Below are 18679 nucleotides of genomic sequence, written 5' to 3' on the forward strand. Positions count from 1 at the left end.
AGTGATTTCAATGCAAACAATTGCAAACCAATGCAAAACAGAAATGAATTGGAAAATGCATCCGAAAAGCTTTAAATTGTGTCCATTCATTGTGAGGTTAGTGTGTGTATATCTGATCAGTCTTGCTGTTGTAAACCCATAGGTGGCGCTGCTGTAAAGCTTATTTGGATTCTGTAGCACTAATAGTCAAGGCCTTGCTTTAGATAATAGTGATATTTTGTAAACCACGCAAGATTATTATTTTGTTTTTATTTGACATGATTTATAGTAAATGCATTATTGTGGGAAAAAAATTCACGTCCAGAATAAATGAAATGAAGGTAGGCAGTTCTGTAAATGATCTACAGGCATGTGCAAACTGCTAATTAAAAATGGCGGAAAAGGGTGAAAACTACAAAAAAGGTGAAAACTAGAGATATTTTATTGATGCAAATGTTTACCGTTTGAACAACGAAAAGAAAACTAAAGGTATTATCATTAATTATTATACGTTGTTTATTATAAGTCAGAGTAGTTTTGATGAAATTTGCATTCAGACTTTTAGTTTGTGTTTAGTGGGCAGGCATTACAAATACTGCTCTCAATTTTTGCTGAGAAATTTTCGGGAAAGTTTTTAATTACTTGTAGGATGTCAGTATAGATATGTTCTGTTTGTTTTCTCATGAAATGAGAAATCGTATGTTTTAGAGACACCGTTTCAAATATTCAGTGCTGCATTAAGTTAAATTGTACATAATTTTTTTTTTATTGTTGTAACCGCTGAATATTGATAGAGAAATTATGATTTCAATCGTGTTAAAACAATAATTTAAAGAAATAGAATATATATATATATATATATATATTCAAATGTTTGTGTGTATAAAAAAATCCTTGTGCAAGTTTTATATTTAGAAGTAGGTAATATGTTTGCACAAATGTTTCACATTTTGTTTAACTGAGCTGTTTTCCCATGCAGTATCTCATTTGGCCTCTGGGGGCAGTGTTACATTATTCGGGTCAGTTTTTAAATGTTTTTAAATTTCCCACATTTGTGTTGTCATGTGTTGGTCACTTCAGATGAAGGATGTTTATCTAATTTAAGTCTTTGTTGTGAAATCAACTTTCTAAAACAATGTGATTCTGCAGTGTGTTAGATTTTGATATTCGCGTTTCTGATTGGTCGGTTTGTGCATATATTATAGTTTCTCTTTTGTTTTGTGTGAATTACAAGTTTAATCGCATTTTCCTGCTCATTTAAAAATTACCGCTACATTCCCTGTGTTTTATTCTGGTTTGTTATCCAAAATAAAGAGAAATCAGCGGTCACCGTCCTCTGGTCTACTGTGATGTAGAATGTGTCTGTTTGTTGGTGGAAGTTATCGGTATCGCTTCTCGGCCTTTTGGCTAAGATCAAGTGTAGTATCTGTTCTTATCAGTTTAATATCTGATACGTCCCCTACCCGGGGACCATATATTAAGTTGATTTTTGGAACTGGGAGATGGAATAGGGGCTTGCTCCGTCCACTCCACGCATCGACCCGGTATTGCAGTATCTCCGGGAACGGTGCACCCCCTCTCTACTGTTAAAGAAAGATCAGCTTTGTATACAAGCGAGTTTGTGCATACTATGATATTGTTATCTATTTTATTTATTAAATATGTTGCAATATAGTGTTTTAAGTTTAAGACTTCGTTCATGCAGGATCCGTGTGCTCACGTAGGAATGACTATTTCTTCACATGATTTTTTTAACACAATACGCATTATATCTCTTAACATTCAGCGGTTATAACAACCTCAGAAACATTGTCTACAGTTAAACTTAAAGTGGCACTAAATACTTAAAAACGGCGTCTCTAAAACAAAATTATTCTGGTAATAAATAATAACTAATGAGTTGAAACTAGGCGGAACTATGTATCTAGACTTTCGTTGTCAGTCGGACTCATTACCGGCCGAACAGTTGATATATAGTCGCAAATGTAAATACGGGGGCGGGGCTTTAACACTACCGAGATAAAAAAAAAAAAACATATTAAACATTGTTGGAAATATTTTACTGATTGTCAAAGCTTACTGATTTTTGTATGTTACTTGAAATGAAGCAATTCTCTGAACATCTTATTACATATTAAGAAGCAGTGCATCCTGGGACGCATGAGTGGTTTTGGTTGTTAATAAAACAGTAGATTGCACTGGTGTGTGTTTAATAAAGGCAGTATTGCTTTTGCATTGCTTTTAGATTGCAGTGTTTTACACTCGGAAATGTGTGTAATGGTTCAGCGCTATTTTGCTCACCATGATGGTGAACAGTGTGTGCTGTGGTGCAGTCCGTAGCTGATGCTTGTAGAACTCATACTTACCTGGCAGGGGAGATACCATGATCAAGAAGGTGGTTCACCCAGGGCGAGGCTCAGCCATTGCACTCCGGTTGTGCTGACCCCTGCGAATTCCCCAAATGTGGGAATCTCGACTGCATAATTTGTGGTAGTGGGGGACTGCGTTCGCGCTCTCCCCTGATTTCACTGTGTTAATGATAGAATATTGCTATTTTGTGCATAATTTGTGTATGATTGTCTGAGTAGTTATTTTTTTAGTGTTAAGATGGGGTTTCTTATCAGTTATTTTAATGCATGTGCCTATTGTGTCTGTTAAGTGACTATAGAAGCTTTATGATGTGAGCATGTAAGGCACGGGTCACCAACATGGCGCCAGGTCGTCCGCAAGGACCACAAAGTTGCCCGCGGGCCTTTAAAAAAAAAAAAAAAAAATGGCTCACCATAGCGCCACTTACCAGTGATCTGCGAGTCGGAAACCGGAGTATTGTTAAACACCTTGTCTTTATTTAGTCTGAACATATACAGGGCAGAGGCTTGAGGAGAAGTATGAACCGGAAAGAGGGTATAACCCGAAATGCGTGTAGAATTCGTAATGCAGGGAGTCCAGGGAGTACAAGGGGATGCGGCAGCAGGTAAAGAGGGATGTGGCAAAAGGCATATAAGGAGCTGTATGAGAAGTTGGACACTAAGGAGGGAGAAAAGGATTTGTACCGTTTGGCCAGGCAGAGGGACCGAGCTGTAATGGATGTGCTACAAGTTAGAGCAATAAAGGATGAAGATGGAAATGTGTTGACTAGTGAGGAAAGTGTGTTGAGAAGAGCGATTAAGAGGATGAAGAGTGGAAAGTCGGTTGGGCCAGATGACACATGTAGAAGCATGGAGATGTTTAGGAGAGATGGCAGTGGAGTTTTTAACAAGACTGTTTAACAGGATTTTGGAAGGTGAGAGGGTGCCTGAGAAATGGCGAAGGAGTGTGCAGATCTGCAGTAACTACAGGGGAATTAAATTGAGTCACACCATGAAGTTATGGCAAAGAGTAGTGGAAGCCAAGCTGAGAGAAGAGGTGACCATCTGTGAGCAACAGTATGGTTTTATGCCGAGGACGAGCACCACAGATGAATTATTTGCTTTGAGAATGTTGATGGATAATTATAGAGAAGGTCAGAAGGAGTTGCATTGTGTGTTTTGTGGATTTAGAGAAAGCGTACGACAGGGTGCAGAGAGAGGAATTGTGGTATTGTAAGAAGTATGTGAGGGTTGTGCAGGACATGTATGAGGACAGTGTGACAGCAGTGAAGTGTGCAGTAGGAACGACAGACTGGTTCATGGTGAAGGTTGGACTACATCAAGGATCGGCTCTGAACCCTTTCCTGTTTGCAGTGGTGATGGACAGGTTGACAGAAGAGGTCAGACAGGAGTCTCCATGGACTATGATGATCGTGGATGATATTGTTATTTGTTGTGAGAGTAGGAAGCAGGTTGAGCAGAGCCTGGAGAGGTGGAGGTACGCTCTGGAGAGAAGGGGAATGAAAGTCAGTAGGAGTAAGACAGAATACATGTGTGTGAATGAGAGGGAGGGCAGTGGAGGGGTGCAGTTGCAGGGAGAAGAGGTGGAGAAGGTGGAGGAGTTCAGGTACCTGGTGTCAGCAGTGCAAAGTAATGGAGAGTGTTAGAGAAGTGAAGAAAAGAGTGCAGGCAGGGTGGAGTGGGTGGAGAAGAGTGATAGCAGGAGTGATTTGTGATAGTAGAGTATCTGCAAGAATGAAAGGGAAAGTGTTTATGACTGTGGTGAGACCTGCGATGTTGTATGGTTTAGAGACAGTGGCATTGAGTAAAAGACAGGAGGTGGAGCTGGAGGTAGCAGAGCTGAAGATGTTAAGGTTTTCGTTGGGAGTGACAAGGATGGACAGGATTAGAAATGAGTTTATTAGAGGAACAGTGCATGTAGGACGTTTTGGAGACACGGTGAGGGAGGCGAGATTGAGATGGTTTGTGAAGAGGAGGGACATGGGGTACTGTATATTGGTACGATAATGCTGAGGATGGAGCCATCAGGAAGGAGGAAAAGAGGATGGCCAAGGAGGCGGTTTATGGATGTGGTGAGGGAAGACATGCAGGTAGTTGGTTTGAAAGAGGCAGATGTAGAGGACAGGGGGGTATGGAGACAGATGATCTTCTGTGGCGACCCCTAATGGGAGAAGCCGAAAGAAGAAGAAGAAGAAGACAGTGAAGCATTCTAGTTTCAGAGTTTATTCATGCAGAATCAATGTGCTTACTTAGGAATTACTCTTATTTCTTCAAATTATTCTTTTAACAATATACAAAGCATATCTCTTTCAACATTTAGCTGATATACATATATACGTAAGATATATGTAGTTAAACTTAATATGGCACTAAATACTTAAAAACATCGTTTCTAAAAAATAAAATTATACGGGTAATAAATCATAAACTAATAAATTGATATTAGGCGGAACTGTGTATCTGTACTCTCGTTATCAGTCGGACTCCTTACCAGTCGGACAGTTGATACATAGTCACAAAGTTCAAAGCAATTGTCTGATTTATTTACTAAAACAGTGAATGGAAGTGATTATTTTGTAGAGAACTTGTTTTAACCTGTGAATACGGGGGCAGGGCTTTAACACTAGCGAGACTTAAAAAGAACCTTTATTAAACATTGTTGGAAATATTCTACTGTTTGTCCAAGCTTACCATGTGGTGACGCACTCTTTCTCCTGGGCAGACTTCAGTGATTTTATTGTGTTACTTAAAAGAAGCAATTCCCTGATCAGCTTATTACATATTCAGTAGCAGTGCATCATGGGGTGGGAGAGTGGGTTTGCTTGTTAATAAAACAGATTGCACTGGTGTGTGTGTAATAAAGGTAGTATTGCTTTTGCATTGCTTTTAGATTGCAGTGTTTTATTCTCGGGAATGTGTATAATGGTTTAGTGCTGTTTTGCTCACCATGATGGTGAACAGTGTGTGATGTGGTGCAGTCCCTATCTGATGCTTGTAGAACTCATACTTACCTGGCAGGGGAGATACCATGATCAAGAAGGTGGTTCACCCAGGGCGAGGCTCAGCCATTGCACTCCGGTTGTGCTGACCCCTGCGAATTCCCCAAATGTGGGAATCTCGACTGCATAATTTGTGGTAGTGGGGGACTGCGTTCGCGCTCTCCCCTGATTTCACTGTGTTAATGATAGAATTTTGCTATTTTGTGCATAATTTGTGTATGATTGTCTGAGTAGTTTTTATTTCAAGTGTTATTAAGATGGGCTTTCTATTAGTTCTTATATTGCATGTGCCTATTGTGTCTGTTTAGTGTCTATATAAGCTTTATAATATGATTATATAAGGTATACAGAATGTCTGGGATTGTCTGGGCTCACACATCTCTGGTTACTATGTTTTCTTAATGAATCAGGAACAGTTTTAGCTCGGGGTTTTTTTTCCCAGCGTGTATACATACTTTTCTGTTATCTGCATTTAGTTGAAGAAAACGTATGCGCCGTGCTGTGTGATTCTTCCCTGATCTGAAAAGACACCACAGGCATCGTAGATCGCATGGAAAACCTCTTCATGATTTCTTTCCATGAATTTTTTGTTTGGGCATAACAATCTAACATCATGTTATATGTTGAATTTGGCTGATTTGAAAAGCTACATGGTCACCAGAACACAGTTCTTCTACATGCTCAAGAACAATATTTAATTTTATAAGCAGATGTGGAAGAAGTACTCAAATATACATTTTACGTGTTACTGTTGTACGAAGAAATATGGGCTTAAATTGCTTTCTTATCATTCATTTGAGGTTATTCACCGTTAATTTGAAGGAAGGGTTTAGTAAATACATTTCTTCATTATGTAGTCTACCGTGTCCCTTTTTTTCCCCAATTGACTCAAAACTGATGTATGGAGAGATGTTGGTTCAGATGAATTCTGACTTGTATAGGGATATACTGTACTGTCTGGCCAAATCAAAGCCGAGTTTTGAAGGGAATTTTGTGCATCATCTCTGTTTGTTTGAGTCGTTTTTATATCAAGGTTATTATTAAGATGGGTTTTGTATTAGTTCATATCTATTGAAAGCATTATGGTGTGCTGTTTCTTATTCCTCATGTCTTAACAAAGACTTTTGCTTAGGCAGCAAAACTAAAAGTGCCAAAAGTTAACAGTCAATATCTGTACCTTGATCACAGTGTCTTTAAACAATTAACAAACAATGACAATGCTTAACAATACTGTTTTCCCTTCTCTTCTCTTCTCTTCTCTTCTCTTCTCTTCTCTTCTCTTCTCTTCTCTTCTCTTTTTTTTTCTTCTCTTCTCTTCTCTTCTCTTCTCTTCTCTTCTCTTCTCTTCTCTTCTCTTCTCTTCTCTTCTCTTCTCTTCTCTTCAGATCTGTCTGTTTCATTCTTATACTCCACCTCTAGGTGGAGTTATCTTTAATTGGTGGCCACTCTGTGCAGCTGGGAATGGTTCTACATCAATAGCCTAAAGATCCATGAAGTTAATGAGCAACTCAAGAACTTTGAGGATGGATGTGGACTGTAATTACACAGTCTACTACAATGGCTCAGGACCACAGTTGAGTGGCACCATCATCTCCAAATGTCACATTGTTTAAAAATACAAATAAATACCATATTTTCCCTCTTCTGAAGCTTCTTAAAGCCTTATGCCAAAGTGAAAGAAATCTGAAATGGAGAAAGACAATAATGGGGCCAACTGACTACCTTGCAAACTTGCTAAGTCCATTCCTCTACACTGTACTCCTGGAATTCAGATCAAACACCCCCTATATACCCCTTCACACTTAACTAGAAAGGAGTAAAATATCCTTTACCTCATCAAATAAACATATTAGTTATAAGCAAAAGTCCAGCTTCTACTCTTACTGTACATCCAATACTATATAGGATAATCGTGCTATAAATACATTGTCGTAATGTCATTTTGTTTGTTTTCTAGCCTAAACAAAAAGTGTATTTTATATCAGTTAAAATTTTTATTAAATTCTCAATAATGAGAATTCAAATGAACAAAATGTGCAGTAAAATGGTATAAAACCAGTATAATTGTATGTGTATAAACGCCAAGAAATGTGTTCAGGTATCAGTGTGTGTGTGTGTGTGTGTGTGTGTGTGTGTGTGTGTGTGTGTGTGTGTAAGTTTATGTGTCAGTGCATATAAGTGAAGAGATGAATTATTGTATGTGCATAAGGCCTTGTACCATGAGTTATATTTACTGTGTGAAGTGTTTGAGTCTGAGATTTTTTTATCCAGATCTTTCTAGTTCAAATAATCAAAAGTGAAGATAAATAGATTAAAAGTCAAGAATCCTACTGATGGATTTGGACTGTAATTAATATAAACAGTATGCTACAATAGTTTATGATGGAACCATAATTAATGGACATTCTGTGTCACCCAAATGATGATGGGTTCAGTTTTAGGTCTGATTCCACTCATGGTTTCTTCCTAATATCAGAGTTTTTCTTTGGCTACTGGCTTGCTCATTATGGATAACTTGTATAAACTAAATGTAAAATTAATATTTATAATCAATTTTTTCTATCAAGCCTCTTTGGGACAATGTCCACTTTTTACAAATAACATTTGAATATTATTTATTGAAACGTCCAATGTTTGAAAAGCAGATTCAAAGTTAAAAAAAATGTATTGTGTATATATATCCCTCTTTCCACTCAGTTTTGATTGTGTTCTTTCTGTACCCCAATCTCCTCTGAGAGCAGATCAGTCACAGGTCACAGGCTTATCTTTCCTTGTAAATAGCAAACTCTGTGCATTGCAGTTAGTATTTTCATATAAGCTTTTAGCATCATGGGCAAATGTTCCATAGACTGTCCTTTATAAAGATCTCTCTAATTTTACAAAAGTGGATTTTTTTAAAGCATCTTATGCAATATGTTGGATTCACATTACTTTTAATTGGAAATGTGAAAGTTTATTAGTCAAACTTAGTCCTCTGAAGTATATTACATTTTTTATTTCTATAGTATTGTCCCTGAGAAAATATAATAAAATGATTTCTAAAATGTTAGGGGTGTACTCAATTTTGTGAGATACTGTATACTTTTCAATGAGTAATGAGTGATTGCTGCTTGGTGGTATCTACTTAGCACAAACATACAGTTCACCATCAGTTCAACACATTTTGCATAACATTTTGAGAATAATAAATGATGGAAGAAACTCCTGACTATAACCTGCCACAACACCTGTTGCTTTATTTGTGCAATATTTTTAATGTAGTTAAAAAGAAGGTTTTGGGCTCATGATGATTTTAATAGATATTAATCAGTGTTTGACTCATTAAAATCATTCTATTCATAAATTGGTGTGCTGAGAGTACTATTAGAGTCTTTTCACATAAACTGAGTTGATTAAACAAGAGTCTTGTGACAAAATTATAGCCATAATAAATCATAGTTTTTTGGATACTTAAGTACATTGGAAGGCAAATACTTTTACTGGAGTAATACTTTACTGAGTGTATCTCTATTTTAACTCAAGTACATGGTTTGTGTACTTAATCCACCACTGCACCTTTTTCATCTCTCCATCTGGCTTTCGATATCTTCTACCTGCGTTGTACTTGATATTTCGGATACACCTTCACTTTCCTGCATAGGTTTCTTCATGTCTGCTTGTGCAGATTTAACTTCTCTGTATGAATCCACACACGTTCTCTTCACCTCTGGGTGTGCTTTAGCACTTTAGCTGCAGTGTTTCCCGCTTTCTTCTGGCTTTTTACTTATGTTATATTCACTTATTCTCCAATTTGCACTGTCCCTGTGAGAAAGGGGTACTGTCCTGTTGGGGAATTATAAAGGAGTTTTTTTTATTTTCCTTCAGTTCTGAGTTTTTAATATTTAATCATTTATATTTTTCTGGGTTTTTTAAAACTTTCCCATAAATATCCTTATTTAAAAATGTTTCTCTACCTCTTAGGGCTCATTTTTTAAGGTTATTATTTGCTTTGTAATTTTTATTCAATGTTTTAATTTCGTAAAACATTGCATGAAAAGTTCCCCTTCTGCTTATTTTATTTTTAAATATTTGTTTATCCCCCCCTTTAAAATTAAATCATTGGGTGTTTTTCTACAACAGTACCCATCACCTTGTAATCTGTGATTGTCTACAGGACCAGGCCGTGAATCTGTTTATTGATGTATTGCAGTAATTGTAAATATGAAGGGTGTATAGTTATTATAATTAGTTAATTGCTTTTTGTCTCGCTGTATTGATTTAGATCCCTAGGTGGCGTTCAAATGTTTGAAATTATTTCCTTAGCAATTGTTTTCATAGTCGGAGGAGTTTGGATCGTGGAATCAAGACTCTTCTTCAGATGCTTCTGACAGTCTGTAAGGTAGGTCAAGACACTTTTTAGACATAAATTCAGAGTCCATAGTAAATGAAAAGAAGGAAGGCAGTGCTGTATATGATCTACAGCCTATAAACTGCTCTTTGAAAATGGCGGAAGAGAGACGCTTGTGCAAAGATGAACATTTCTTCTTTAGTAAATGTGGGACTTAGTAGAAGGATGTTAAAAAGTGTTAAAGATATGTTTTATTTCTGAAGATGTTCAGCATTTGTGTCACTAAGAAACACGCAAGAATTTCTCTGTACTGTCACAATATTTGATGTTGAAATGTATATTCGGTCCGTGTTTGAGGTTCAAACACGTGTTGTACAAGAACTATCGCCCAAAATTGATCCTTTCAATGTCAACTTCAATCCCCGTGCAAATATTTCATGTGCATGAGTATATAATACGGTTATGGAAATATTGTACTTTTTTTCTTCTTGAGCTGTTTTTTTTATGCAGTATCTTATTTGGCCTCTGGGGGCAGTGTTACATTATTCGGGTCAGTTTTTAAATGTTTTAAAATTTCCCACATTTGTGTTGTCATGTATTGGTCACTTCAGATGAAGGATGTTTATCTTATTAAAGTCTTTATTGTGAAATCTACTTTCTAAAACAATGTGATTCTGCAGTGTGTAACTTTTTGATATTCGATTGGTCGGTTTGTGCATATATTATAATTTCTCTTTTGTTTTGTGTGAATTACGAGTTTAATCGCATTTTCCTGCTCATTTAAAAATTACCGCTACATTCCCTGTGTTTTATTCTGGTTTGTTATCCAAAATAAAGAGAAATCAGCGGTCACCGTCCTCTGGTCTACTGTGATGTAGAATGTGTCTGTTTGTTGGTGGAAGTTATCGGTATCGCTTCTCGGCCTTTTGGCTAAGATCAAGTGTAGTATCTGTTCTTATCAGTTTAATATCTGATACGTCCCCTATCCGGGGACCATATATTAAATTGATTTTTGGAACTGGGAGATGGAATAGGGGCTTGCTCCGTCCACTCCACGCATCGACCCGGTATTGCAGTATCTCCGGGAACGGTGCACCCCCTCTCTACTGTTAAAGAAAGATCAGCTTTGTATACAAGCGAGTTTGTGCATACTATGATATTGTTATCTATTTTATTTATCAAATATGTTGCAATGTAGTGTTTTAAGTTTAAGACTTCGTTCATGCAGGATCCGTGTGCTCACGTAGGAATGACTATTTCTTCACATGATTTTTTTAACACAATACGCATTATATCTCTTAACATTCAGCGGTTATAACAACCTCAGAAACATTGTCTACAGTTAAACTTAAAGTGGCACTAAATACTTAAAAACGGCGTCTCTAAAACAAAATTATTCTGGTAATAAATAATAACTAATGAGTTGAAACTAGGCGGAACTATGTATCTAGACTTTCGTTGTCAGTCGGACTCATTACCGGCCGAACAGTTGATATATAGTCGCAAATGTAAATACGGGGGCGGGGCTTTAACACTACCGAGATAAAAAAAAACATATTAAACATTGTTGGAAATATTTTACTGATTGTCAAAGCTTACTGATTTTTGTATGTTACTTGAAATGAAGCAATTCTCTGAACATCTTATTACATATTAAGAAGCAGTGCATCCTGGGACGCATGAGTGGTTTTGGTTGTTAATAAAACAGTAGATTGCACTGGTGTGTGTTTAATAAAGGCAGTATTGCTTTTGCATTGCTTTTAGATTGCAGTGTTTTACACTCGGAAATGTGTGTAATGGTTCAGCGCTATTTTGCTCACCATGATGGTGAACAGTGTGTGCTGTGGTGCAGTCCGTAGCTGATGCTTGTAGAACTCATACTTACCTGGCAGGGGAGATACCATGATCAAGAAGGTGGTTCACCCAGGGCGAGGCTCAGCCATTGCACTCCGGTTGTGCTGACCCCTGCGAATTCCCCAAATGTGGGAATCTCGACTGCATAATTTGTGGTAGTGGGGGACTGCGTTCGCGCTCTCCCCTGATTTCACTGTGTTAATGATAGAATATTGCTATTTTGTGCATAATTTGTGTATGATTGTCTGAGTAGTTATTTTTTTAGTGTTAAGATGGGGTTTCTTATCAGTTATTTTAATGCATGTGCCTATTGTGTCTGTTAAGTGACTATAGAAGCTTTATGATGTGAGCATGTAAGGCACGGGTCACCAACATGGCGCCAGGTCGTCCGCAAGGACCACAAAGTTGCCCGCGGGCCTTTAAAAAAAAAAAAAAAAAAATGGCTCACCATAGCGCCACTTACCAGTGATCTGCGAGTCGGAAACCGGAGTATTGTTAAACACCTTGTCTTTATTTAGTCTGAACATATACAGGGCAGAGGCTTGAGGAGAAGTATGAACCGGAAAGAGGGTATAACCCGAAATGCGTGTAGAATTCGTAATGCAGGGAGTCCAGGGAGTACAAGGGGATGCGGCAGCAGGTAAAGAGGGATGTGGCAAAAGGCATATAAGGAGCTGTATGAGAAGTTGGACACTAAGGAGGGAGAAAAGGATTTGTACCGTTTGGCCGGGCAGAGGGACCGAGCTGTAATGGATGTGCTACAAGTTAGAGCAATAAAGGATGAAGATGGAAATGTGTTGACTAGTGAGGAAAGTGTGTTGAGAAGAGCGATTAAGAGGATGAAGAGTGGAAAGTCGGTTGGGCCAGATGACACATGTAGAAGCATGGAGATGTTTAGGAGAGATGGCAGTGGAGTTTTTAACAAGACTGTTTAACAGGATTTTGGAAGGTGAGAGGGTGCCTGAGAAATGGCGAAGGAGTGTGCAGATCTGCAGTAACTACAGGGGAATTAAATTGAGTCACACCATGAAGTTATGGCAAAGAGTAGTGGAAGCCAAGCTGAGAGAAGAGGTGACCATCTGTGAGCAACAGTATGGTTTTATGCCCGAGGACGAGCACCACAGATGAATTATTTGCTTTGAGAATGTTGATGGATAATTATAGAGAAGGTCAGAAGGAGTTGCATTGTGTGTTTTGTGGATTTAGAGAAAGCGTACGACAGGGTGCAGAGAGAGGAATTGTGGTATTGTAAGAAGTATGTGAGGGTTGTGCAGGACATGTATGAGGACAGTGTGACAGCAGTGAAGTGTGCAGTAGGAACGACAGACTGGTTCATGGTTGAGGTCTGACTACATCAAGGATCGGCTCTGAACCCTTTCCTGTTTGCAGTGGTGATGGACAGGTTGACAGAAGAGGTCAGACAGGAGTCTCCATGGACTATGATGATCGTGGATGATATTGTTATTTGTTGTGAGAGTAGGAAGCAGGTTGAGCAGAGCCTGGAGAGGTGGAGGTACGCTCTGGAGAGAAGGGGAATGAAAGTCAGTAGGAGTAAGACAGAATACATGTGTGTGAATGAGAGGGAGGGCAGTGGAGGGGTGCAGTTGCAGGGAGAAGAGGTGGAGAAGGTGGAGGAGTTCAGGTACCTGGTGTCAGCAGTGCAAAGTAATGGAGAGTGTTAGAGAAGTGAAGAAAAGAGTGCAGGCAGGGTGGAGTGGGTGGAGAAGAGTGATAGCAGGAGTGATTTGTGATAGTAGAGTATCTGCAAGAATGAAAGGGAAAGTGTTTATGACTGTGGTGAGACCTGCGATGTTGTATGGTTTAGAGACAGTGGCATTGAGTAAAAGACAGGAGGTGGAGCTGGAGGTAGCAGAGCTGAAGATGTTAAGGTTTTCGTTGGGAGTGACAAGGATGGACAGGATTAGAAATGAGTTTATTAGAGGAACAGCGCATGTAGGACGTTTTGGAGACACGGTGAGGGAGGCGAGATTGAGATGGTTTGTGAAGAGGAGGGACATGGGGTACTGTATATTGGTACGATAATGCTGAGGATGGAGCCATCAGGAAGGAGGAAAAGAGGATGGCCAAGGAGGCGGTTTATGGATGTGGTGAGGGAAGACATGCAGGTAGTTGGTTTGAAAGAGGCAGATGTAGAGGACAGGGGGGTATGGAGACAGATGATCTTCTGTGGCGACCCCTAATGGGAGAAGCCGAAAGAAGAAGAAGACAGTGAAGCATTCTAGTTTCAGAGTTTATTCATGCAGAATCAATGTGCTTACTTAGGAATTACTCTTATTTCTTCAAATTATTCTTTTAACAATATACAAAGCATATCTCTTTCAACATTTAGCTGATATACATATATACGTAAGATATATGTAGTTAAACTTAATATGGCACTAAATACTTAAAAACATCGTTTCTAAAAAATAAAATTATACGGGTAATAAATCATAAACTAATAAATTGATATTAGGCGGAACTGTGTATCTGTACTCTCGTTATCAGTCGGACTCCTTACCAGTCGGACAGTTGATACATAGTCACAAAGTTCAAAGCAATTGTCTGATTTATTTACTAAAACAGTGAATGGAAGTGATTATTTTGTAGAGAACTTGTTTTAACCTGTGAATACGGGGGCAGGGCTTTAACACTAGCGAGACTTAAAAAGAACCTTTATTAAACATTGTTGGAAATATTCTACTGTTTGTCCAAGCTTACCATGTGGTGACGCACTCTTTCTCCTGGGCAGACTTCAGTGATTTTATTGTGTTACTTAAAAGAAGCAATTCCCTGATCAGCTTATTACATATTCAGTAGCAGTGCATCATGGGGTGGGAGAGTGGGTTTGCTTGTTAATAAAACAGATTGCACTGGTGTGTGTGTAATAAAGGTAGTATTGCTTTTGCATTGCTTTTAGATTGCAGTGTTTTATTCTCGGGAATGTGTATAATGGTTTAGTGCTGTTTTGCTCACCATGATGGTGAACAGTGTGTGATGTGGTGCAGTCCCTATCTGATGCTTGTAGAACTCATACTTACCTGGCAGGGGAGATACCATGATCAAGAAGGTGGTTCACCCAGGGCGAGGCTCAGCCATTGCACTCCGGTTGTGCTGACCCCTGCGAATTCCCCAAATGTGGGAATCTCGACTGCATAATTTGTGGTAGTGGGGGACTGCGTTCGCGCTCTCCCCTGATTTCACTGTGTTAATGATAGAATTTTGCTATTTTGTGCATAATTTGTGTATGATTGTCTGAGTAGTTTTTATTTCAAGTGTTATTAAGATGGGCTTTCTATTAGTTCTTATATTGCATGTGCCTATTGTGTCTGTTTAGTGTCTATATAAGCTTTATAATATGATTATATAAGGTATACAGAATGTCTGGGATTGTCTGGGCTCACACATCTCTGGTTACTATGTTTTCTTAATGAATCAGGAACAGTTTTAGCTCGGGGTTTTTTTTCCCAGCGTGTATACATACTTTTCTGTTATCTGCATTTAGTTGAAGAAAACGTATGCGCCGTGCTGTGTGATTCTTCCCTGATCTGAAAAGACACCACAGGCATCGTAGATCGCATGGAAAACCTCTTAATGATTTCTTTCCATGAATTTTTTGTTTGGGCATAACAATCTAACATCATGTTATATGTTGAATTTGGCTGATTTGAAAAGCTACATGGTCACCAGAACACAGTTCTTCTACATGCTCAAGAACAATATTTAATTTTATAAGCAGATGTGGAAGAAGTACTCAAATATACATTTTACGTGTTACTGTTGTACGAAGAAATATGGGCTTAAATTGCTTTCTTATCATTCATTTGAGGTTATTCACCGTTAATTTGAAGGAAGGGTTTAGTAAATACATTTCTTCATTATGTAGTCTACCGTGTCCCTTTTTTTCCCCAATTGACTCAAAACTGATGTATGGAGAGATGTTGGTTCAGATGAATTCTGACTTGTATAGGGATATACTGTACTGTCTGGCCAAATCAAAGCCGAGTTTTGAAGGGAATTTTGTGCATCATCTCTGTTTGTTTGAGTCGTTTTTATATCAAGGTTATTATTAAGATGGGTTTTGTATTAGTTCATATCTATTGAAAGCATTATGGTGTGCTGTTTCTTATTCCTCATGTCTTAACAAAGACTTTTGCTTAGGCAGCAAAACTAAAAGTGCCAAAAGTTAACAGTCAATATCTGTACCTTGATCACAGTGTCTTTAAACAATTAACAAACAATGACAATGCTTAACAATACTGTTTTCCCTTCTCTTCTCTTCTCTTCTCTTCTCTTCTCTTCTCTTCTCTTCTCTTCTCTTTTTTTTTCTTCTCTTCTCTTCTCTTCTCTTCTCTTCTCTTCTCTTCTCTTCTCTTCTCTTCAGATCTGTCTGTTTCATTCTTATACTCCACCTCTAGGTGGAGTTATCTTTAATTGGTGGCCACTCTGTGCAGCTGGGAATGGTTCTACATCAATAGCCTAAAGATCCATGAAGTTAATGAGCAACTCAAGAACTTTGAGGATGGATGTGGACTGTAATTACACAGTCTACTACAATGGCTCAGGACCACAGTTGAGTGGCACCATCATCTCCAAATGTCACATTGTTTAAAAATACAAATAAATACCATATTTTCCCTCTTCTGAAGCTTCTTAAAGCCTTATGCCAAAGTGAAAGAAATCTGAAATGGAGAAAGACAATAATGGGGCCAACTGACTACCTTGCAAACTTGCTAAGTCCATTCCTCTACACTGTACTCCTGGAATTCAGATCAAACACCCCCTATATACCCCTTCACACTTAACTAGAAAGGAGTAAAATATCCTTTACCTCATCAAATAAACATATTAGTTATAAGCAAAAGTCCAGCTTCTACTCTTACTGTACATCCAATACTATATAGGATAATCGTGCTATAAATACATTGTCGTAATGTCATTTTGTTTGTTTTCTAGCCTAAACAAAAAGTGTATTTTATATCATCAGTTAAAATTTTTATTAAATTCTCAATAATGAGAATTCAAATGAACAAAATGTGCAGTAAAATGGTATAAAACCAGTATAATTGTATGTGTATAAACGCCAAGAAATGTGTTCAGGTATCAGTGTGTGTGTGTGTGTGTGTGTGTGTGTGTGTGTAAGTTTATGTGTCAGTGCATATAAGTGAAGAGATGAATTATTGTATGTGCATAAGGCCTTGTACCATGAGTTATATTTACTGTGTGAAGTGTTTGAGTCTGAGATTTTTTTATCCAGATCTTTCTAGTTCAAATAATCAAAAGTGAAGATAAATAGATTAAAAGTCAAGAATCCTACTGATGGATTTGGACTGTAATTAATATAAACAGTATGCTACAATAGTTTATGATGGAACCATAATTAATGGACATTCTGTGTCACCCAAATGATGATGGGTTCAGTTTTAAGTCTGATTCCACTCATGGTTTCTTCCTAATATCAGAGTTTTTCTTTGGCTACTGGCTTGCTCATTATGGATAACTTGTATAAACTAAATGTAAAATTAATATTTATAATCAATTTTTTCTATCAAGCCTCTTTGGGACAATGTCCACTTTTTACAAATAACATTTGAATATTATTTATTGAAACGTCCAATGTTTGAAAAGCAGATTCAAAGTAAAAAAAAATGTATTGTGTATATATATCCCTCTTTCCACTCAGTTTTGATTGTGTTCTTTCTGTACCCCAATCTCCTCTGAGAGCAGATCAGTCACAGGTCACAGGCTTATCTTTCCTTGTAAATAGCAAACTCTGTGCATTGCAGTTAGTATTTTCATATAAGCTTTTAGCATCATGGGCAAATGTTCCATAGACTGTCCTTTATAAAGATCTCTCTAATTTTACAAAAGTGGATTTTTTTAAAGCATCTTATGCAATATGTTGGATTCACATTACTTTTAATTGGAAATGTGAAAGTTTATTAGTCAAACTTAGTCCTCTGAAGTATATTACATTTTTTATTTCTATAGTATTGTCCCTGAGAAAATATAATAAAATGATTTCTAAAATGTTAGGGGTGTACTCAATTTTGTGAGATACTGTATACTTTTCAATGAGTAATGAGTGATTGCTGCTTGGTGGTATCTACTTAGCACAAACATACAGTTCACCATCAGTTCAACACATTTTGCATAACATTTTGAGAATAATAAATGATGGAAGAAACTCCTGACTATAACCTGCCACAACACCTGTTGCTTTATTTGTGCAATATTTTTAATGTAGTTAAAAAGAAGGTTTTGGGCTCATGATGATTTTAATAGATATTAATCAGTGTTTGACTCATTAAAATCATTCTATTCATAAATTGGTGTGCTGAGAGTACTATTAGAGTCTTTTCACATAAACTGAGTTGATTAAACAAGAGTCTTGTGACAAAATTATAGCCATAATAAATCATAGTTTTTTGGATACTTAAGTACATTGGAAGGCAAATACTTTTACTGGAGTAATACTTTACTGAGTGTATCTCTATTTTAACTCAAGTACATGGTTTGTGTACTTAATCCACCACTGCACCTTTTTCATCTCTCCATCTGGCTTTCGATATCTTCTACCTGCGTTGTACTTGATATTTCGGATACACCTTCACTTTCCTGCATAGGTTTCTTCATGTCTGCTTGTGCAGATTTAACTTCTCTGTATGAATCCACACACGTTCTCTTCACCTCTGGGTGTGCTTTAGCACTTTAGCTGCAGTGTTTCCCGCTTTCTTCTGGCTTTTTACTTATGTTATATTCACTTATTCTCCAATTTGCACTGTCCCTGTGAGAAAGGGGTACTGTCCTGTTGGGGAATTATAAAGGAGTTTTTTTTATTTTCCTTCAGCTCTGAGTTTTTAATATTTAATCATTTATATTTTTCTGGGTTTTTTAAAACTTTCCCATAAATATCCTTATTTAAAAATGTTTCTCTACCTCTTAGGGCTCATTTTTTAAGGTTATTATTTGCTTTGTAATTTTTATTCAATGTTTTAATTTCGTAAAACATTGCATGAAAAGTTCCCCTTCTGCTTATTTTATTTTTAAATATTTGTTTATCCCCCCCTTTAAAATTAAATCATTGGGTGTTTTTCTACAACAGTACCCATCACCTTGTAATCTGTGATTGTCTACAGGACCAGGCCGTG

General features: G+C 37.5%; 1 long non-coding RNA gene across 2 annotated transcripts; it reads left to right on the forward strand.

Moving 5' to 3' along the window:
* Window positions 1-6530: 6530 nt before the first annotated feature.
* LOC310736920 lies at window positions 6531-16498 on the forward strand. Of its 2 annotated transcripts, none has more exons than XR_014536706.1 (2): window positions 6531-6920; window positions 15913-16498. It is a non-coding gene; the product is annotated as an uncharacterized lncRNA (long non-coding RNA). The 2 variants fall into 2 exon arrangements; XR_014536707.1 differs by lacking the exon at window positions 6531-6920 and adding an exon at window positions 9329-9725.
* The last annotated feature ends 2181 nt before the right edge of the window (window positions 16499-18679 follow it).

The sequence above is a fragment of the Silurus aristotelis genome (genome assembly GCF_946808225.1).
Source record: "Silurus aristotelis genome assembly, chromosome: 14".
Lineage (NCBI taxonomy): Eukaryota > Metazoa > Chordata > Actinopteri > Siluriformes > Siluridae > Silurus > Silurus aristotelis.